This window comes from Hyla sarda, chromosome 6 (genome assembly GCF_029499605.1).
Source record: "Hyla sarda isolate aHylSar1 chromosome 6, aHylSar1.hap1, whole genome shotgun sequence".
Lineage (NCBI taxonomy): Eukaryota > Metazoa > Chordata > Amphibia > Anura > Hylidae > Hyla > Hyla sarda.
In genome coordinates, this window is record NC_079194.1 from 129,226,543 (window position 1) to 129,249,545 (window position 23,003).

General features: G+C 47.6%; 1 long non-coding RNA gene across 2 annotated transcripts in view; it reads left to right on the top strand.

Annotated features, from left to right (window-relative positions):
* Positions 1 to 23,003, top strand: part of LOC130276101 (uncharacterized) — a 173,866-nt gene that overhangs the window by 145,597 nt on the left and 5,266 nt on the right. The window lies entirely within an intron of this gene.

Genomic DNA, 23,003 nt, shown 5'->3' on the forward strand with positions numbered 1-23,003 from the left:
CTGAAACTGTCCTTCCGCATGAATTAGCTGGGACTCTCCAATGCATTTTCAATGAGATCATGAAGAAACCACCTGACACGCCGCTGGAGCTGGATAGGGCTCATAGGGCCCTGAAGGCGAAAAGCCCTGACCCTGCAAGGCCAAGGGACGTGATATGCAGAGTGCACCACTTCACAGTTAAAGAGGACATTATGCGCAAAGCCAGAGATCTGAAACACCTTACCTATAATGGCTCCCAGATCTATCTGTTCCCAGACCTATCCCTGCACACTCTCAAACTCAGAGCCTCTCTCAAACCTCTCCTCGTGCTACCACAGAAAGCGCAGATCACCTACAGATGGGGGTTCCCTTTCTCTCTGACAGCTCGACACGGATCCACCACAGCGACAGTCCGTAAACCGGAGGACTTACTGGCTTTCCTAGCCACCTTCAAACTCCCCCAAGTCCCTCTACCTGACTGGAACAGAGTTTTTGTATCCACAACCTGGCCGTCGGCGAAGACCCCCGAACGCCGGCAACAGAAGCATGACAGAGCCAACCTCCTGCAGCTGACCAACCGCTTCACGAACCAGAACAGCAAGACCTGAACCATGTAACTCATGCTTTTCACTATTACTCTCTTCCGTTCTCCTTTGCCTTATACAACCCAGGCCCTGCCTTGCCCGTTTGATGATAGCACCATACTGCCCTTGTCGCCCCTCCACAGTAAGCTAATCCACTGAGACAACTACTGTCTCTATTAGATTCATCATGCCCTTCCACATACCCGGCTACCCAGGCGCTAACCCTAGATGCCTTCATTCTGTAAATGGGAGCTGTCCACCCTGACTCTTAGTCTAGCCCTGTCAATGTGAGCTGCTAGCTCTATTGCTCACTTTTAGTTTCGCACATCACCCTTGCTGTACTGCCCTTTACCTCGGAACACCTTCCATGCTGACCCCCACTAGCATGATGACTGGGCCGACCCCAGTCCTTCATTTGGCTTCCTTGGCCATACACCTTAGCCCCCCTACATCCTACCTCCCGCAGTCGCTCCTGTTCTTCTCCTACCCCTTTCTTTCTATACTAACTCTCATACATCTCTTCTTCTTATTGGCTGGGACCTACCAGATGTTCCCTCATCCTTGCCGTGGACTGAAGGCTCTGGACCGCCGCGACCGTACTGGTAAGCTGACTACATTGCCACACTTCCACCATGGCAGCTGACATAAAATTACTTACTCTGAATGTTCAGGGTTTCAACACCGCTGAAAAGCGTGCACAAATACTCTACGCATTCCACAAACAGAGAGCACACATCATCTCACTCCAAGAAACACATTTCAAAACTGATCACATACCCACTATACCCACTAAATACTACACCTCGTGGCTTCACAGCACAAATCCAGAATCCAGATCCAAAGGAGTATCCCTAGCTTTTCATAAATCACTCCCAAAATTACATCATCCCTCCTTGATCCACAGGCCAGATTCGTTTTTGTTAACTGTGAAATTTCGAGCCAAACCCTCACCATAGCCTCAATTTATGCACCCAACAGAGACCAAATACCATTCTTGATTAAAACCCTGACGACATTGCGAAACTTGGCAACGGGCCCCTTAAAGGGGTTCTCCGGTGTGCAAACATCTTATCCCCTATCCAAAGGATAGGGGATAAGATGCCTGATCGTGGGAGTCCCGCCGCTGGGGACCCCCGTGATCATGTGCGCAGCGTTTGTAATCAGTCTCCGGAGCGTGTTCGCGGGGACTGATTACAAAAGGGGTGCCGCTTGAATGATCCCGGGGGTCCCCAGCGGTGGGACTCCCGCAATCAGGCATCTTATCCCCTATGCTTGGGATAGGGGATAAGATGTTTAAGCACCAGAGAACCCCTTTAACCTCCCTCTGTTCCCACAGGCTGATACCTCTGCTGGCTCCTCCAGAGTCCCACATACTAAATTGCGTGCCCTGTGGATGAAGCTACATTCCATGCAGTTTAGCGACGTATGGAGAGTGTTTCATCCTCATGACAAGGACTTCACCTTCTTTTCTGCCCCGAGACAGTCCTATAGTCGCATAGACTACATTTTCTGTCCTCACTATCTTCTTCCTTCAGTCACCCATACAGAGATTGGCTTGAGAATACAGTCAGATCATTCACCTGTTAGCTGTTCGCTGACACTTCCCTCTCTCACCAAACCACAATCCTCATGGCGTTTAAATGAGTCCTTGCTCCTACACTCTGTCTGCTTGCAAGACCTCAGATGCTCCATAGATAACTTCCTCCAAGACCACATCTCAGATGACTCCTCCCCTATGATTAAGTGGCAGGCCTTGAAATGTGTCCTCAGAGGCATTCTGATCAAACATGGCTCTCGCCTAAAGAGGGAGGCGTCGGCAAAACTACTCAGTCTCTGCCAGTCTCTGCAGACTTTGGAAACACAATATAAACTAACTCAGTTGGATAGTACCATGAGGGAACTTGTCCAAGTCCGCAGCAATGGGAGCTGTCCACCCTGACTCTTAGTCTAGCCCTGTCAATGTGAGCTGCTAGCTCTATTGCTCACTTTTAGTTTCGCACATCACCCTTGCTGTACTGCCCTTTACCTCGGAACACCTTCCATGCTGACCCCCACTAGCATGATGACTGGGCCGACCCCAGTCCTTCATTTGGCTTCCTTGGCCATACACCTTAGCCCCCCTACATCCTACCTCCCGCAGTCGCTCCTGTTCTTCTCCTACCCCTTTCTTTCTATACTAACTCTCATACATCTCTTCTTCTTATTGGCTGGGACCTACCAGATGTTCCCTCATCCTTGCCGTGGACTGAAGGCTCTGGACCGCCGCGACCGTACTGGTAAGCTGACTACATCGCCACACTTCCACCATGGCAGCTGACATAAAATTACTTACCCTGAATGTTCAGGGTTTCAACACCGCTGAAAAGCGTGCACAAATACTCTATGCATTCCACAAACAGAGAGCACACATCATCTCACTCCAAGAAACACATTTCAAAACTGATCACATACCCACTATACCCACTAAATACTACACCTCGTGGCTTCACAGCACAAATCCAGAATCCAGATCCAAAGGAGTGTCCCTAGCTTTTCATAAATCACTCCCAAAATTACATCATCCCTCCTTGATCCACAGGCCAGATTCGTTTTTGTTAACTGTGAAATTTCGAGCCAAACCCTCACCATAGCCTCAATTTATGCACCCAACAGAGACCAAATACCATTCTTGATTAAAACCCTGACGACATTGCGAAACTTTGCAACGGGCCCCTTAAAGGGGTTCTCCGGTGTGCAAACATCTTATCCCCTATCCAAAGGATAGGGGATAAGATGCCTGATCGTGGGAGTCCCGCCGCTGGGGACCCCCGGGATCATGTGCGCAGCGTTTGTAATCAGTCCCCGGAGCATGTTCGCGGGGACTGATTACAAAAGGGGTGCCGCTTGAATGATCCCGGGGGTCCCCAGCGGTGGGACTCCCGCCATCAGGCATCTTATCCCCTATCCTTGGGATAGGGGATAAGATGTTTAAGCACCAGAGAACCCCTTTAACCTCCCTCTGTTCCCACAGGCTGATACCTCTGCTGGCTCCTCCAGAGTCCCACATACTAAATTGCGTGCCCTGTGGATGAAGCTACATTCCATGCAGTTTAGCGACGTATGGAGAGTGTTTCATCCTCATGACAAGGACTTCACCTTCTTTTCTGCCCCGAGACAGTCCTATAGTCGCATAGACTACATTTTCTGTCCTCACTATCTTCTTCCTTCAGTCACCCATACAGAGATTGGCTTGAGAATACAGTCAGATCATGCACCTGTTAGCTGTTCGCTGACACTTCCCTCTCTCACCAAACCACAATCCTCATGGCGTTTAAATGAGTCCTTGCTCCTACACTCTGTCTGCTTGCAAGACCTCAGATGCTCCATAGATAACTTCCTCCAAGACCACATCTCAGATGACTCCTCCCCTATGATTAAGTGGAAGGCCTTGAAATGTGTCCTCAGAGGCATTCTGATCAAACATGGCTCTCGCCTAAAGAGGGAGGCGTCGGCAAAACTACTCAGTCTCTGCCAGTCTCTGCAGACTTTGGAAACACAATATAAACTAACTCAGTTGGATAGTACCATGAGGGAACTTGTCCAAGTCCGCAGCGAAATCCTCTCCCTCCTAGCCTCCAAGCATAGATACTACCAGCAACTTACTGGTCACCTGTTCTATGAATGGGGCAACAAATCAGGCAAACTACTCGCCTCCGCCCTCTGAGACAAAAAATCCTCCTTATTTATCCATATCATTAAACCCCGCACAGGACCCCCCTGATCTCTGACCCCAGACATTCTTGAAGCCTTTCGCCAATATTATACATCCCTGTATAATTTGCCGTCCCCACCCACTCACTCTACCCCTAGAGAAGGCACGACCCCCCTGCAGAGGTACATCGAACGCACTGCTCTCACCCGCCTAGACCCCTCCACCATACGAGATCTGGAAAGACCATTCACTCGAGAGGAGTTGGAGGCCACCATCTCCTCTATGCCATCAGGTAAGAGCCCGGGACCGGATGGTTACATATCCAAATTTTATAAAACTCTCCATCCGTCCCTTTCTCCTCTCCTGCTGTCGGCCTTCAACTCCATCTCTACTGACTCCCCCCCCGTCCCCATCGTTTCTCAGAGCATACATTACGGTAATCCCCAAAGAGGGCAAGTATCCGATGCTTTGCCCTAGTTACCGTCCAATCTCCTTATTGAACACGGACACCAAACTATTCGCCAAATTGATAGCCACTAGACTTTTGTCACACATGCCCGCCCTAATCCACCCATACCAGGTCGGCTTCATAAAAGGTAGAGAGGCAAGAGACAATACTCTACGTACTTTCTTCCGTTTACTCTCCCTTGATGCAGAGAAATCCTTCGACAGGGTGGATTGGGGTTTCATGACAGCCGCTCTCTCTGAACTAGGCCTAGGCGAAAGCATGCTTTCACGGATCCTTGCCCTCTACACCCTCCCCCAAACTCAAATCAGGATCAACGGCCATCTGTCTCGGCCTCTTAACATCTGTAATGGCACGCGCCAAGGATGTCCCCTCTCTCCCCTCCTATACGTGATCTGCATGGAACACCTCTTGAACGATATCCGCCAAAACCCAGACATCAAAGGTCTAGAGGTAGGCGTGAGTCATTACAAATGTTCAGCCTTTGCAGACGATCTCCTTTTATACTTATCCTCCCCCATAACCTCCCTTCTGTCCCTCCTGTCCACGATACGCCTTTTCTCACAATTTAGCAACTATAAACTGCACCATACTAAATGTGAGGCCCTGAACTTAACTCTACCTCTGACCCTGAAGCACCACATTCAGACCACTTACCCCTTCCGTTGGTGTTCCTCCTCCCTTCGATACCTAGGGATCCAGGTCCCGGCCAATTTGTCCGATAATTATAGACTGAATTTCCCACCCGTATTACACTCCCTGCGGAGGGACTTGGCCAGGTGGGACAGGAAAGACTTTTCCTGGCTGGGCAGAGTGAACATTATGAAAATGAATGCTTTGCTCAGATTGTTACACCTTTTCTCCTGCATTCCTGTCCAGCTGCCCTGCTCCTTCTTCAGGGAACTAACAACACTCCAATCGACTTTTGTATGGGCGAAGTCTCGCCCCAGATTTGCCAAACACATCCTAATACGAAGGAAATGTGAGGGGGGTTTGGCAATCCCGGACTACCTCTCCTACTACACTGCGGCGATACTGACCAGAGTACTGGATTGTTGTCACCACCGTACTGACAAGCAATGGGTCGCCCTGGAAGGTTTGACACTTCACTGTGATCCGATGGCACTGCTGTGGCGCCCTCCCTCCACCTCCGCTTCATCCGGTGCCCTCCCTCCTGTACTCTACTCAATATGCCCTATGCATAAACTATACCTAGCCAAACTTGCTCTCTTCCAGCTTAATGACCCCCTAACACCTCTCTTTGATAACCCCACCTTCCCCCCACGTCTTTCAGCGAGTAAGTTCCTGAACTACCACCGAGATCAGGGAACCACATTTTTTCACCTCTTAGATGGGTCCTCACTGAAAACCCTGCCGGAACTCCTCCCTGACGTGACCCCAAGCCCCGTACATTTCCTCCAATACTCACAACTACACCACTATTATCATTCCATGAAACACAAACTCCTCTTGCATCGACCCCTTACCAAATTTGAACGCCTCTGTGTCATCTCCCACTCTATACCACGTACGATTCGTTTTCTATACAACCTCCTCATAGATGAAACTTCAGACAGACCTCTTCCGTTTAAGTTAAGCTCGGAAAAGGAATTAGGACACTCCATCACTGATGGTGATTGGACAACTGCCCTCAGAAACTGCCACCGATCGACCATTTCATGCAAGGCTCAAGAAACTAACTACAAGGTACTAACAAGATGGTATAGGGTCCCCGTCTTGCTGGTGAAATTCTACCAGGGAGTTTCCGACAGATGTTGGCATTGCAGTTCCGATAGGGGCTCCATGCTGCACATCTGGCTTACCTGCCCCTCCATGGTGGACTTTTGGAGGCAAACGTTGGACGTTATAGCCCACATCACTTCCATATGCTTAGAAGCAACTCCAGAAATTACTCTCCTCTCCATACTCCCCCCCAAGATACCCAGAACTACCTATAGGCTGATCTCCTACCTACTTCTAGCGGCTAGGACAATCATCCCACGCTTATGGAAGTCCACGACTGTCCCTTCCATCACGGACTGGCTTAAAGAGGTATCCCGCTTCCACAGGATGGAAGAACTCTCAACCGCCATGCGTGATGACCAGTCCCGCTACCCAACGACCTGGCAGCCCTGGATTGCTTTCCAGGCTTCCTCTGACTATACCACCTTACACCTCTCAATGTAGCGTTCCTCCCATACTAACCACTGCCTCACCTAATCTCAGTCGGCTACACTCATCTAACACACAGTACACCCTAATCTGCCCCTCCATTTGATATTGGGGGTCTTAAACCGGAGGTCGTGGCAACCTAGAGTCTCACCTGCGAGCAAGGTAAGCTGTTTCTTCCTTCTTTGGTCCCTACATTAATTCTGTCTCCATACTCACTCCTACCTCTTCTCTTCGTATTCCTCTTCCCCCTCATCTTCTTCTAAGGGACCTCCCGTAACCCTACCCTCCACACAGCCCTTCCGCCTGTCAGGATCCGGGCTGGTAGCTGGTAGCGGAGGCTGGTGGTGGATCCGCTGTGCCAGAGAGGTGATGACGTGGGCCGTACCAGGGGAACGAAGTCTAAGGAGTTACTGGTTTTCACCAGAGCCCACCGCAAAGCGGGATGGACTTGCTGCGGCAAGTAACCCCCAGTTCGTTCCACACAGTAGCGACTCAACCTCTCTGGCTGCTGAGATAAGGCAAGGTACAAGAGAATCAGGCAAAGGCGAAGTCAGACGTAGCAAAAGGTCATGGCAGGCGGCTCAGGTTCACAGGCGGAAGTCGGTTGCAATGGGAACGGCAACAGGCAGGGTAACACAGGAACAAGTAATGCTTTCTCTCAGGCACAAAGGCAACAAAGATCCGGCAATAGGCTGTGGGAGGAGACTGTACTTATAGGCAGTGCACAGGTGAGGCCTAAGTAAGTCCAAACAGCACTCCCTCTCACAAAGCTTAACCCTTAATAAACCACTTTGGACCAGGCACCAATCACCTGTGCACTGGTCCTTTAGATCTAAGAGTCCCGGTGCACGCGCCCTAGAGAGAGGGGATGCACACACAGTGAAGCCGCAGCGCTGCCTGTGGACACACGCTGTGAGCGCTCCGAGACCAGCAGGGGGCCCGGAGCGCTCATCGTAACAGTACCCCTCCCCCCCTTTGCTTGACAGGCCCTTCATAAAAATAGCACAGAGCGCCTCATTATTCCAAGAAAGTTCTGAGGACAGAGTACAGAAACGTATGGCGTAATCGCCCACAGAAGAACTTCCTTGGGACAAGTTTAATAAAGCAGAGGCAACCCAGGCAGGTTCCTCAAAAACAGTCCGGAATTCCCGTAGGAAGGAGTGGACATTGGCAGTGGCAAGATCGTTGTGGTCCCATAGCGGCGTAGCCCAGGCCAGAGCCTTCCCGGAGAGTACGCTGACTATGAACGCCACTTTGGCACGTTCTGAAGGGAACAGGTCTTCCATCAACTCGAGATGCAAGGGGCATTGTGTCAGGAACCCACGGCACAGCTTGGAGTCTCCATTATACTTGTCCGGCAAGGACAGGCAGAAACAGGAGCGGGAAGCGACAACAGGCTGTGGTGGCAATTGCTGCTGAGCTGACTGGAGTTGCTGGAGCAGGGCTAGAAGCTGGTGTAGCTGACGTGCTTGCTCGATGAGCAAGGCTGCAAGGTCCCCAGGATCAGGTACCTCAGCAGAATCCATGGCCGGATCTTACTGTCAGGATCCGGGCTGGTAGCTGGTAGCGGAGGCTGGTGGTGGATCCACTGTGCCAGAGAGGTGATGACGTGGGCTGTACCAGGGGAACGGAGTCTAAGGAGTTACTGGTTTTCATCAGAGCCTGCCTCAAAGCGGGATGGACTTGCTGCGGCAAGTAACCCCCAGGTCGTTCCACACAGTAGCGACTCAACCTCTCTGGCTGCTGAGATAAGGCAAGGTACAAGAGGATCAGGCAAAGGCAAAGTCAGACGTAGCAAAAGGTCAGGGCAGGCAGTTCAGGTTCACAGGCGGAAGTCAGTAGCAACAGGAACGGCAACAGGCAGGGTAACACAGGAACGAGGAATGCTTTCTCTCAGGCACAAAGGCAACAAAGATCCGTCAGGAGGCTGTGGGAGGAGACGGTACTTATAGGCAGTGCACAGGTGAGGCCTAATTAAGTCCAAGCAGCATTCCCTCTCACAAAGCTTAACCCTTAATAAACCACTTTGGACCAGGCACCAATCACCTGTGCACTGGTCCTTTAGATCTAAGAGTCCCGGTGCACGCACGCCCTAGAGAGCGGGGATGCACACGCAGTGACACTGGAGCACTGCCTGGGGGGACACGCTGTGAGCGCTCCGAGACCAGCAGGGGGCCCGGAGCACTCAGCGTAACACCTCCCCACCCATCCTTCCCTTCCCTCCCCATTACCCTCTTTCCAACCTTTCCCCCCTCCTATCCATTTCTCTTTACCCTACTCAGTTCAGTTCTGTTTTGTTAGACATCTATGTGATTGCTAATGTGCTACCGACAGAGAGCTTACATGACCCCATGTGTTTTGCCAATGTCCCGGCACCCGCCCTGGTCCTGATCTCCCGGAGACATATGACCTGTTGTCACCTAGCCTCTGTCATATCGTTAATTCACAACCTTGAGCAATCGAATTTCCTATATGATTGTTTTGTACGATCCGACTTGTTTGTACTGATTTATTTCTCTATATTCGAAAACTTTCAATAAACTTTGAATTTGAAAAAAAAAAACTGAAAGGGAAACAAAACATATTACCAACCCCTGCACCCATCTAGTTTAGCTCTTGCTAGTGTTTGGAAGCTTCATAGAGAATCAGTGCAAATGCACCCCATTCATTTGAGGGACAATTTTGCTTTATTCTCAAAATTGGTTGGGTCCCAATGGTGAGACCCCACTGATCAGCTTGTTATCTCCTATCCTACGGCTAGGCGATAACTTTTGATGCTGGAAATGCACCTTAAAGGGGTACTCCCGTGGAAAACTTTTTTTTTTTAATCAACTGGTGCCAGAAAGTAAAACAGATTTGTAAATCACTTCTATAAAATTTTTTTAATCCTTCCAGTACTTTTTAGGGGCTGTACACTAAAGAGAAATCCAAAAGAGAAATGCATTTCCTCTGATGTCATGACCACAGTGCTCTCTGCTGACCTCTGCTGTCCATTTTAAGAACTGTCCAGAGCAGCATATGTTTGCTATGGAGAATTTTTCGTGCTCTGGACAGTTCCTAAAAGGGACAGCAGAGGTAAGCAGAGAGCACTGTGGTCATGACATCAGAGGAAATACATTTGTTTTTTGGTTTTCTCTTTAGTATACAGCCCCTACAAAGTACTGGAAGGATTAAGATTTTTTAATAGAAGTGATTTACAAATCTGTTTAACTTTCTGGCACCAGTTGATTTAAAAAAAAAAAAGTTTTCCACAGGAGTACCCCTTTAACCCCTTAACCCCTTAAGGACCGGGGTTTTTTCCGTTTTTGCATTTTCGTTTTTTGCTCCTTGCCTTTAAAAAATCATAACTCTTTCAATTTTGCACCTAAAAATCCATATGATGGCTTATTTTTTGCACCACCAATTCTACTTTGTAATGACGTCAGTCATTGTGCCCAAAAAATCTACGGTGAAACGGGAAAAAAAATCATTGTGAGACAAAATTGAAAAAAAAAACGCCATTTTGTAACTTTTGGGGGCTTCCGTTTCTACGTAGTACATTTTTCGGTAAAAATGACACCTTACCTTTATTCTGTAGGTCCATATGATTAAAATGATACCCTACTTATATAGGTTTGATTTTGTCGCACTTCTGGAAAAAATCATAACTACATGCAGGAAAATTTATACGTTTAAAATTGTCATCTTCTGACCCCTATAACTTTTTTATTTTTCCGTGTATGGGGCAGTATGAGGGCTCATTTTTTGCGCCGTGATCTGAAGTTTTTAACTGTACCATTTTTGCATTGATAGGACTTATTGATCGCTTTTTATTCATTTTTTCATGATATAAAAAGTGACCAAAAATGCACTATTTTGGACTTTGGAATTTTTTTGCGCGCACGCCATTGACCGTGCGGTTTAATTAACGATATATTTTTATAATTCGGACATTTCCGCACGCGGCGATACCATTTATGTTTATTTTTATTTTTATTTACACTGTGTTTTTTCTTTTATGGGAAAAGGGGGGTGATTCAAACTTTTAATAGGGAAGGGGTTAAATGATGTTTATTCACTTTTTTTTTGCACTTTTTTTTTGCAGTGTTATAGGTCCCATAGGGACCTATAACACTGCACACACTGATCTTTTACATTGATCACTGGTTTCTCATAAGAAACCAGTGATCGATGATTCTGCCGCATGACTGCTCATGCCTGGATCTCAGGCACTGAGCTGTCATTCGGCGATCGGACAGCGAGGAGGCAGGTAGGGGCCCTCCCGCTGTCCTGTCAGCTGTTCGGGATGCCGCGATTTCACCGCGGCTATCCCGAACAGCCCACTGAGCTAGCCGGCATGCTTTCGGTTTCACTTTAGACGCGGCGTTCAACTTTGAACGACGCGTCTAAAGGGTTAATAGCGCGCGGCACAGCGATCAATGCCGCGCGCTATTAGCCACGGGTCCCGGCCGTTGTTAGAGGCCGGGCCCGAACCGCTATGACGCGGGGCCACGCCGTGGCCCCGCGTTATAGATCGGGAGTGGACACATGACGTTCCAGTACGTCATGTGTCCTTAAGGGGTTAAGGACCCAGCCCAAATATACCTTAAGGACCTGGCCATTTTTTGAACATCTGACCACTGTCACTTCAAGCATTAATAACTCTGGAATGCTTTTACCTTTCATTCTGATTCCGAGATAGTTTTTTCGTGACATATTCTACTTTATGTTAGTGGTAAAATTTTGTCGATACTTGCATCATTTCTTGGTGAAAAATTCCAAAATTTGATGAAAAAATTGAAAATTTAGAATTTTTTTTTACTTTGAAGCTCACTGCTTGTAAGGAAAATGGATATTCCAAATAAATTATACATTGATTCACATATACAATATGTCTACTTTATGTTTGCATCATAAAATTGACGTGTTTTTACTTTTGGAAGACACCAGAGGGCTTCAAAGTTCAGCAGCAATTTTCCAATTTTTCACAAAATTTTCAAAATCGGAATTTTTCAGGGACCAGTTCAGTTTTGAAGTGGATTTGAAGGGCCTTCATATTAGAAATACCCCACAAATGACCCCATTATAAAAACTGCACCCCTCAAAGTATTCAAAATGACATTCAGTAAGTGTATTAACCCTTTAAGTGTTTCACAGGAATAGCAGCAAATTGAAGGAGAGAATTCAAAATCTTCATTTTTTACACTCGCATGTTCTTGTAGACCCAGTTTTTGAATTTTTACAAGGGGTAATAGATGAAAAATCCCCCCAAAATTTGTAACCCAATTTCTCTCGAGTAAGGAAATACCTCATATGTGTATGTCAAGTGTTCGGCGGGTGCACTAGAGGGCTCAGAAAGGAAGGACCGACAATAGGATTTTGGAGAGGGTATTTTGCTGAAATGGTTTTTGGGGGGCATGTCACATTTAGGAAGCCCCTATGGTGCCAGAACAGCAGAAAACCCCAACATGGCATACCGTTTTGGAAACTAGACCCCTTAAGGCACGTAACAAGGGTTCCAGTGAGCCTTAACACCCCACAGGTGTTTGACGACTTTTCGTTAAAGTCGGATGTGTAAATGAAAAAAAAAAAAATTCACTAAAGTGCAGTTTTCCCCCAAATTTACCATTTTTACAAAGGGTAATGGGAGAAAATGCCTTTCCAAATTTGTAACCCCATCTCTTCTGAGTAAGGAAATACCACATGTTAGGACATAAAATGCTTTGCGGGCGAAGTACAATGCTCAGAAGAGAAGGAGTCACATTTGCTGAAATGGTTTTTTGGGGGCATGTCGCATTTAGGAAGCCCCTGTGGTGCCAGAACGGCAAAAAATACCCACATGGCATACTATTTTGGAAACTACACCCCTCAAGGAACGTAACAAGGGGTCCGCTGAGCCTTAACACCCCACAGATGTTTGACGACTTTTCGTTAAAGTTGGATGTGTAAATGAAAAATTTTTTTTTTTTTTACTAAAATGCAGTTTTCCCCCAAAATTTTACATTTTTACAAGGGGTAATAGGAGAAAATGACCCCCAAAATGTGTAACCCCATTTCTTCTGAGTATGGAAATACCCCATGTTAGGACGTAAAATACTCTGCTGGCGAACTACAATGCTCAGAAGAGGAGGAGCGCCATTGAGCTTTTGGAAAGAGAATTAGTTTGGAATGGTAGTCAGGGGCCATGTGCGTTTACAAAGCTCCCCGTGGTGCCAGAACACTGGAACCCCCCCACATGTGACCCCATTTTGGAAACTACACCCCTCACAGAATTTAATAAGGGGTGCAGTGAGTATTTACACCCCACAGATCTTTGGAACAGTGGGCTGTGCAAATGAAAAATTTAATTTTTCCGGACGGGTAAGTGGACGCCGGTGCCCAGTCCCCTTCGGACGGGTAAGTGGACGCCGGTGCCCAGTCCCCTTCGGTTCCCCGTTCTGCCCCGCCTATTGTGGGAGGGCAGGACGGGGAAAACGAAAGTTAACCCCCCCGCCCCCGATCTGCTATTGGTCGTCGCCTCTGACGATCAATAGAAGACCAATAGCAGGGATAGGAGGGGTGGCAACCCTGCCACCTCACTCCTATGCCTACAGGGGGATCGTGGGTGTCTTAGACAACCGCGATCCCCCTTCTATTCCGGGTCACCGGGTCACAATAGACCCGTATGACCCGGAATCGGCGCAAATCGCAAGTGTGAATTCACTTGCGATTTGCGCCGATCGCCGACGTGGGGGGGTCCCCCTGGGCATTTGCACGGGGTGCCTGCTGATTGATATCAGCAGTCACCCCGGCCCGGTCCCCGCCCGGCGCGCGGCGGGGACCGAAATTCCCACGGGCGTATGGATACGCCCTGGGTCCTTAAGTACCAGGACGTCAAGGCGTATCCATACGCCCTAGGTCCTTAAGTGGTTAAGGGTCTATTCACATGTACAGTATTCTGCACAGTTTTGATGAGCAGGATTTCAAGCTGTGTTCAGTCATTCAGTTTACATTGAGATCTGCAGCAGAAAATCCTGGGCATCAAATCTGTGCAGAATACTGTACGTGTGAATTGACCCTAAGGGTCTGTTCACACGTACTACAGTCAACGCAGATTTGACGTCAAAAAATATGTTGAAGATGTAAGTGCCATTAAAATCAATATTTCTGCATTTACTAGTATCAGTGTATTTCAACAATTCATGTGAGTTTTCTGCAGATTTTCATGCGTCAAACCTGCAGCGGATGCTGTGCACGTGAATAGACCCTATGGGTCTATTGTAAATTTCAATTAAAACTAAATAACTGAACACAGCATAAAATATGCAGCTTGAAATTCTGTGAATAGAATAGGCAGCATATTTCCAGCTGCGCAGCCTGAAATAGCCTGCGTATAGGCTACGTCTGACCCTACCCTAAGGGTAGGGTCCCACGTAGGGCAAATGCTGTGTATTCACAGCTGTGTATTTTCCTACCCATTGAAGTCAATGGCCCACATTTATTATTGCAGTGCAAGTGAAGCATTTTTTTTACACCTTTTTTCTTTGTGTGCTGATAATGTGTAGGAGCACCAAATTTATTAAAAGGTAAAAGAGCTTTGATAAATTACCCTACCCTAAGGGTATATTACCCTACCCTAAGGGTATATGCCTTACCCTAAGGGTATATTTGAAGCTACAGATTTTATGCTGCAGAGTTCAGTGTAAACTTAATGACTGAACACAGTTTCACGTGTATTTGTGAATAGACCCTTAGGATACGTTCACACATGCATTTTTTCTGCTGAAAATCTGCTGCAGATTTGCTGTAGCAGATTTTGCTTCCCCTTGAAGTCAATGGGTATCAAAATCAGCTGCAGAAAATATGCAACAAAATATGCAGCAGATTCTGTACATGTGAACATACCCTTAAAGTGTATCTCCATAGTTGCTCTCCTTCCTATTCTACAATGTTCAGCGTAGAAAGATTCAGTCCACGCTGGGTGGTTAGGTTGCTGAGGCAAACGTACAATGCCCAGTGAGTTCTGTGCACAACCACTCTTCTAATTAATAGGACTCGTGTATGGAACTTGCTGTTCAGCAACCTGGCCGCCCAACATTGGTGACGTCTCTCCACCCCAAGATGGGCAGGAGAGCAACTTTGGAGGTACAGTGTGTATATTTTTGGCTAACAAAATAGTGCAAAGAGCTGATGAAATCTCTGCTAGATTTCAGTATGGGTGCTCGCCTCTTCACAAACTCAGCGACTCTGGCAGCAGTGCCTGTGTGCAGGGGGAAGCTTGATAAATGCCCCCCATAGTTATTTGGTAAAAATCCTGTCTCCCTGCAACTACCTTTAGAAGCTTATTGCATGGGGTAGATTTATCAAAACTTGTGCAGAGGAACAAAAGAGCAGTTGCCCAAAGCAACCAATGATATTGCTTTTTCATTTTTAAATGAATGCTGGAGTCTGAGTGGTTACTATGGGCAGTGGCGTACCAAGGGGGGGGGGGGCGGCCACTCTCAAGGCTCAAGGGGGGTGCCAGGGACGGACTGACCCGCCGCCGCAACTACTGAGGATCTGGGACACTCATCCCAGATCCCCAGCAGACAGCGCTACATTCTCCTGTATGCGCGATACACGCACATACAGGAGAAGGCGCCCCCTCTGTGTGAGCCGCATCTGAATCTCACACAGAGGAGACGTGACCTCAGCCCCCACACAGCACGCAGTATAGGCGCCGGTGACGTCACTCATCCGGCGCCTGTACTGTGAAGGGGAGAAGACGCGGCCCTGCAGCTGAGAAGATCGCTGAGTGGGATATCAGGTGAGCATCCTTTTTATTTATTTTTTAAACCTGCCTATACCTATAGGGAAGGGGGGGTTGCTCTGTATATACCTATGGGGAAGGGAGGGAGTGGGGGGTGCTCTGTATATACCTATGGGAAAGGGAGGGAGAAGGGGGGTGCTCTGTATATACCTATGGGAAAGGGAAGGAGAGGGGATGTGCTCTGTATATACCTATGGGAAAGGAAGGGAGAGGTGGGGTGCTCTGTATATACCTATGGGAAAGGGAGGAGAGATGGGGGGTGCTCTGTATATACCTATGGGAAAGGGAGGGAGAGGGGGGGTGCTCTGCATATACCTATGTGAAAGGGAGTGAGAGGGGGGGGGTGTAGCTCTGCATATACCTATGGGGAAGAGGGGGGGTGCAGCTCTGCATATACCTATGGGGAAGGTGGGGTGTAGCTCTGCATATACCTATGGGGAAGAGGGGGGGTGTAGCTCTGCATATACCTATAGGGAAGAGGGGGGTGTAGCTCTGAATATACCTATGGGAAAGAGGGGGGTGTAACTATGCATATACCTATGGGAAAGAGGGGGGGGTGTAGCGTAGCTCTGCATATACCTATGGGAAAGAGAGGGGGGTGTAACTCTGCATATACCTATGGGAAAGAGTGGGGGGTGTAACTCTGCATATACCTATGAGAAAGAGGGGGTTACCTGGCTACTTACCTACCTGCCCTTTTACTGTGCAGTACACCAAGGAGGGCATTATTACAGTTTGTGGGCCTATAGATGGGCAGATTGTGTATAGGAGGGGAGGGCACAAAAAAATGCAGAGTCTGACATGTTTTTCCTGCAGATGTTAAGAGATCCACATGGCGGTCTTATCCGGACGGAGAAGAAAAGGAAAGAGGACGCCGCTGATCAGAAAAGACGTAATTGTGAGTCCCAAAATGTAACTGTAATCGCTTTTATGGTATATACATCCTGTGTACAGGTGATATCTACCGCCATATGGTCCTGTATATAATCACTTATATTGTATACAGATTCTTTATAGTATACTGGTCTGTGTATAGGGGTTTTATTCAGTACAGTATGGCGGTATTATTCAGTTATTGTGTGGTGGTATATATTTACTCCTTTTATACCGATATTATTGGTCATTGAAATTTACCTACTTTAAAGTGTTTTAAAATTTAAGGCAAAAAGTCTGCCTGCGTGTTATACGCCAATACATCTTCTGGTCACTGATTTAAAGTGGCCGCAGCAGCGTCTGCTTGTTAAGTATTAACAGCACGGCCGCGGCCACTTTACATCAGTGACCAGTGGCGTCTCCTCCCCACACTGTCACTTGTTTTCTCCCGCACTATCCACAGGTACTGGTGTGGTGGATAGTGCGGGAGACGCTGATTAAAATAAGCCCTACCTTGTCCGGATCTGCTCTACCTTTTAATCCACCAGTACCTGTGTATAGTGTGGGAGAACCTACCCCCTCCCTCATCATTCCCCCTTTTCCTGCTTTTTATAGTTTTGTTTATTTTCCTTACCTGGCTGTGCTTCGGCAGGTCAGGCGGAGGGTCTTGCGGGGTCAGTGAAGCAGATGAGTTACGTCCTCTGCCGGCTTCTCTGTGCGGCATCACTGACGTCACTTTTAATTTCCTGTAGTCGCCGCCGAAAAGTGACATCCCTGATGCCGCACAGAGAAGCCGGGAGAGGACGTAATTCATCTGCTTTACTGACCCTGCAGCCCACAAGACAGCTGAAGCGCAGACAAGTAAGGAAAGGGGAAGAGTGGTCTTCAACCTGCGGACCTCCAGATGTTGCATGCGGACCTCCAGTGATCTTCAACCTGCGGACCTCCAGATGTTGTTGGCTGTCCGGGCATGCTGGGAGTTGTAGTTTTGCAACATCTGGTGGTCCGCAGGTTGAAGACCACTGGATGCCATAGGAGGAACATGATGGGTGGATAATGAGACGGGGAAATGATGAGGGGGGGGGAATGATGGGGGGATGATGAGACAGGGGAAATGATGAGGGGGGATGATGAGGCAGGGTGGGGGGATGATAAGGGGGAATGATGGGGGACATGATGAGACAGGGTGGGGGGATGATGAGGGGGAATGATGGGGGACATGATGAGACAGGGTGGGGGGATGATGAGGGGGAATGATGGGGGACATGATGAGACAGGGTGGGGGGATGATGAGGGGGAATGATGGGGGACATGATGAGACAGGGTGGGGGGATGATGAGGGGGAATGATGGGGGACATGATGAGACAGGGTGGGGGATGATGAGGCAGGGTGGGGGGATGATGAGGGGGGAATGATGAGGGACATGATGAGACAGGGTGGGGGATGATGAGGCAGGGTGGGGGGACGATGAGGGGGGAAGGATGAGGGACATGATGAGACAGGGTGGGGGGAATGATGAGGGACATGATGAGACAGGGTGGGGGACGATGATGAGACAGGGTGGGGGGATGATGAGGGGGAATGATGAGGGACATGATGAGACAGGGTGGGGGACGATGATGAGACAGGGTGGGGGGATGATGAGGGGGGAATGATGGGGGACATGATGAGACAGGGGGAAATGATGGTGGGGGAGGCACTAAATGCTTAATGTCTGTATGGCTAGTGGTGGTCTATGACAGGGGGAAATGATGAGACATTGGGGGATGATGAGACATGGGGGGTGGCGATGAGAGGGGTAAATGTGGCACAGGGACTGATAAAAGGGAAGGAATCATGTGGCGCTGGAGGGGACAGGACCAAACAGGTGCAGTAGAAGACATAGTTGGGGGGGAGGGGTGATGTGGCATTTAGTCCAAGTCATTTATTTTACATTTTATTTTTTTTACTTAAATTTCCCTGTTAAAATGGGGGTGCGTGTTGTACGCCAGTGCGTGTTATACGCCGATAAATACGGTATATAAATAAAAAAATTTTGTGTGTGGGATTTGGGTGGAATAGGAGTGTGGCAGAAGATTGACGAGCTGCAGAGCCTAGCAGGGGCCCTTGCCTTTTTTTTTTGGTCCGGGGGCCCCGAGCGCTGTCAGTCCGCCCCTGGGGGGAGGGGTTGTAATTAAGGGGGGTGCATGTGTGTGTGTGTGTGGGGGGGGGGGGGTGCCAAACAAAGGGTCCGCCCCGGGTGCCAAATGCTCTAGGTATGCCCCTGACTATGGGCAACTGCTCCACCAGTGCTCTGCACAAGTTTTGATAAATCCCTGCCACTGTCTTTTTATTGTTTTTAATGGATACACTGTACACCAGGGGTCTTAAACTCCCGGCCCGAACAAAATTTTATGGCCCGGGCGCTGGGCAGGTGATTTCTTCAGGCATTTAGCCCTGCTTCGGGCAAGCAGCGCTAAATGCCGGAAGACTTCACACACATCGGCACACACTGCTACTGCACCTATATCTCCCTGCTGCAGCCTGTAATGAGCCTTCCTGGAGGGATGCGCGCGATTGGTGACATCATTGCATCCGCAGCGCAGGACACCTGGACACTGACGTCCTGCGCGGTGCATGTGATGACATCACCTAATGCGCGCATCCCCTCAAAGAAGGCTCGTTTTAGGCTGCAGCAAGGAGATGTAAGTAATATAGCTGTGAAACTTAACTTAACTTGCCTAATAAGGGAGGACCTGCTTATCACCAGGGGCTAACCTATCTTCTTAGGGGCATAATTGTTTAAATAGGAGCCCTACTGGGGAGCCCGACCTGATGGGGTCATATCTATTTGGGGGGCTGTCTGGAACATGATGGGGGCATTATATGTGAGGGGCGCATGATGGGGGCATTATATGTGGGGGGTGCATGATGGGGGCATTATATCTGGGGGGTGCATGATGGGGGCATTATATATGGGGGGCGCATGATGGGGGCATTATATGTGAGCAGCGTATGCGGCCCAGCCTCATCCAGCCTCTACCTCCAGTGGCCCTCAGACCATTGGAGTTTGAGACCCCTGCTGTAAACCAATGTTTTTCAAACAGTCTGCTCTTCACTGTTGCAAAACTACAACTTCCAGCATGCCCGGACAGGCAGCAGCTGTCTGGGCATGCTGGGAGTTGTAGTTTTGCAACAGTTGGGGACAGACTGTTTGAAAAACACTGCCGTATACAATAAGGTTCTCAGCTCCCCTGGTGGTGGCTGTAGAGAGTCAGAATGTTATTATTTAACGCTATGTCTGTGCAGATGGTTTTGACCTCTGTAAAAAACAATAAAAAATTGTGTTGAAGGTCGGATATTGAAGATTATTGATTTGTCATCTTGTTTGCTGGAACCCAGGTAGGAAATCAACAGACATTTTGTTAAAGGGGTTATCCAGAAATAGAAAAACGGATCTATTTTCTTTCAAAAACAGCTCCATCTGTCTCCAGATTTGATGTGGTTCTACAGCTCGGTTCCATTGAAGTGAATGGAGCCAAGTTGTAAAACCACACCCAACCTGGAGACATACGGGGAGCTGTTTTTGAAAGAAAGTTGCTGTTTTTCTGTTCCTGGATAGATGGGTCTATTGTGTTCTATTGACTGCCGGACTGGCAAATTGATTTCCTGGTCTGTAACTAGAAAAACACTAATGAGCTGTAAGGGATCATACAATGATAAGCAGGGGGAGGGATGCTACATGTCAAAGCCTTTTTTGACTAATAAAGTTTTTTGTTGACAGATATGGTGCTGATTGCTGACATAGCGGAGCGTTATCACCCAGAAGGCAATGATGATTTATTGTCCGATCGATGGCGATGACAGAACACGCCTTTAAATTTTAATTAATCCCATTTAGCATTTAAGTGTCCTATATATCTCCCGTCTGCGGTTCATTCCTGGATGGTGTTTATTAGAGGATAATTGGCTGCTATGCCAGGCTGGCCATCCGCCCAGATGGAGCTTTATATGTTTTGGTAGCTGGAAAAAAAAAAAGAAAAGCTTCAGATTAATTACAACAAAAGCAGATGTTTCATCGTATTGGAAGGTGAACGATCGGAGGTGGTGTTAACTCCTTGTGTGATGGAGGCTGCGGGATTCAATGCAGTCGGCTGTGATGACATTGTATGTGCCAAGGAGTTAGCTGACTTGTTGCCTTAGTTTGTTTCTAACAGGGTTATGCATCTTGTAAAATAAATAAATATAATCATTTTTAGGGTCTATTCACACGTACAGTATCCTGTGCATATTTTATGCGCAGGATTTGAAGCTGTGTTCAGTCATTTACTTTACAATGAAATCTGCAGCTAAAAGTTCTGCACATCAAATATGCACAGTATATTGTATGTGTGAATACACCCTTAAAGGTCCCAAATGCATTAAAACAACAAACTGTTAATTAACTCCCCCTCCGTCCCCTCGCTGTTCCCTCATTCTGTCTCTGGTCGGCTCTCCAATCTTGCCAGTCAGCAGCCTCAGTATTACTGGCATCTTTGCTTCCATCAATGAAACATGAACCATGGCCCCCTGAAACATAGCAACCATGTCACTTGTATCAGCCTCTTAACCTATGGGCTCTATGTAATCAGTTCACATTGGAATCTAATGCACATTATTGGTTGGCACACTTTTCTTATGTGGCCTCTTCAAATAGTAAATATGGGGAACTTGTATTATATGATAAACTTGATCATATGTTTACACTATGTAAGTATTATATACTATTAATAAATATGGGCCAATGTACCACAGTACAGTAAAATCTTCCTTAATGGACACCTCCCAATAGGGGACACCTCCCAATAGCGGACAGTTTTTGATTCCCCAACATTGTCCCATAGGACATAATGTATTTGCAAATTGTGGACACTCCCAATAGCAGGCACAGACACCCCTTACCAAGCAACACACTCCCAATACCAGACAACCAGGCTTATGTGCTGCCCCTACCTTGTACACAGGGCTGTGGTCAAGGAAGGGTAGCCAATACCCCAATAAGGGGCTTGGGCTCCAAGGCTGCATCCTCCTGCAGCAGCCCCAACACAGAAGCAGAACCCCACCATGCCACTTAATTTTCCCTGTGCCAAATCATCCCCCCCCCTTTATTTCCCCCTGTGCCACATCATTTTCCCCTTCCCTACTCCCTCTGATCGCTGTTGTACTTCTAACCTGATCAACAGGCTCAGGTGTAGGGGCTTGGCATCTCAGCAGGCTTGACATCATCTACGCTGCATTGACTCATCAGTGCTGGATGCCACCATTGCTCACTTAAAATCAGTGAGCAGTGGTGGCTGCCGGCACGGACAAGTGACGCTTCTGATGTCATTTGTCAGTGCAGCGTACAGGACATTGAGAGGACGTTAAGCTTGCTACAATGCCTTACCCCTGCACCTGAGCTTGCTGGCCATGTAAGAAGCACAACTGGGGGTCAGAGGGATAAAGGAATGGGGAAATTATGTGGCAAAGGGGTTAAATAAATGGGGGGGGGGTGATTTGGCACAGGGGAAATAAAGTGGCATGGAGGATCGGGGGGAATAAAGGGACATGGGGGGGATTGGGGAGGATAATGTGGCACAGGGGGTTCAAGGAGGGAGTAAAGAAGTGGCATTATGGAAATAAAATGGCACTGGGGATGAAATATCCTTTTTATCATGTTTTATAGGTAATTACACTCTGGGATAAGCACAGTACAGTATTCAGTCATTTAGAAAGATTTTTGAACCTTGGGAGATTTCCAAAAGCGGGCATCTCCCAATAGCGAACACTTTTTTTCCCCCTCCGTAAGTGTGCGATATTGGGAGATTCTACTGTAGCATTTTGTATATTTTATTTAAGCAATATTCATTTTGTCATCCATTACCGCTCTACAGAGTTTATTACCCAACTTATCCAAAATGTAAGGTATGGTATGCCTTTATATGCATAAATATATTTTCCAAAGCCTCATGTCATAGCATAGCTAGTCAGATTTTTTATTCAGGGGCCTGGTAAAGCTGGGAAAGAATCCATGTAAAGCTGTAGTAAACACTTCTACTGACGCAGTTAGGTAGAGTTACCTCTCATTGTACCAGACAAGCTGGAAAACAAACAATATTAGAGACGGCTAACCATAAAATTTACCTACATACATCCCACTCCTTCTCCCAAAGTGTGCCACATTTGGCTTTCAGGGATCTAGAAATGCCAGGTTACAAACCAGGTAGAGCTGTAATAGAAATTTGCTAAACGCTAAGCCCCCTTTTTGCAAATTTAATGGTTTCAGCAGTGAGGTTATGCTGGTGCACATTGCTGATACCAGCCAGATGGAGGAGGCTTCGTTTGTCTGCATGATTTCGGCAAAAATACTAGTGCCTGCAGCCTGTATATAGAGGATAATTTTATATTTGTATTTTTTATCCTTTTATGTTTATTTTTTTTATTTTTTTAAATTAACATTTAGTGTCTCTTTA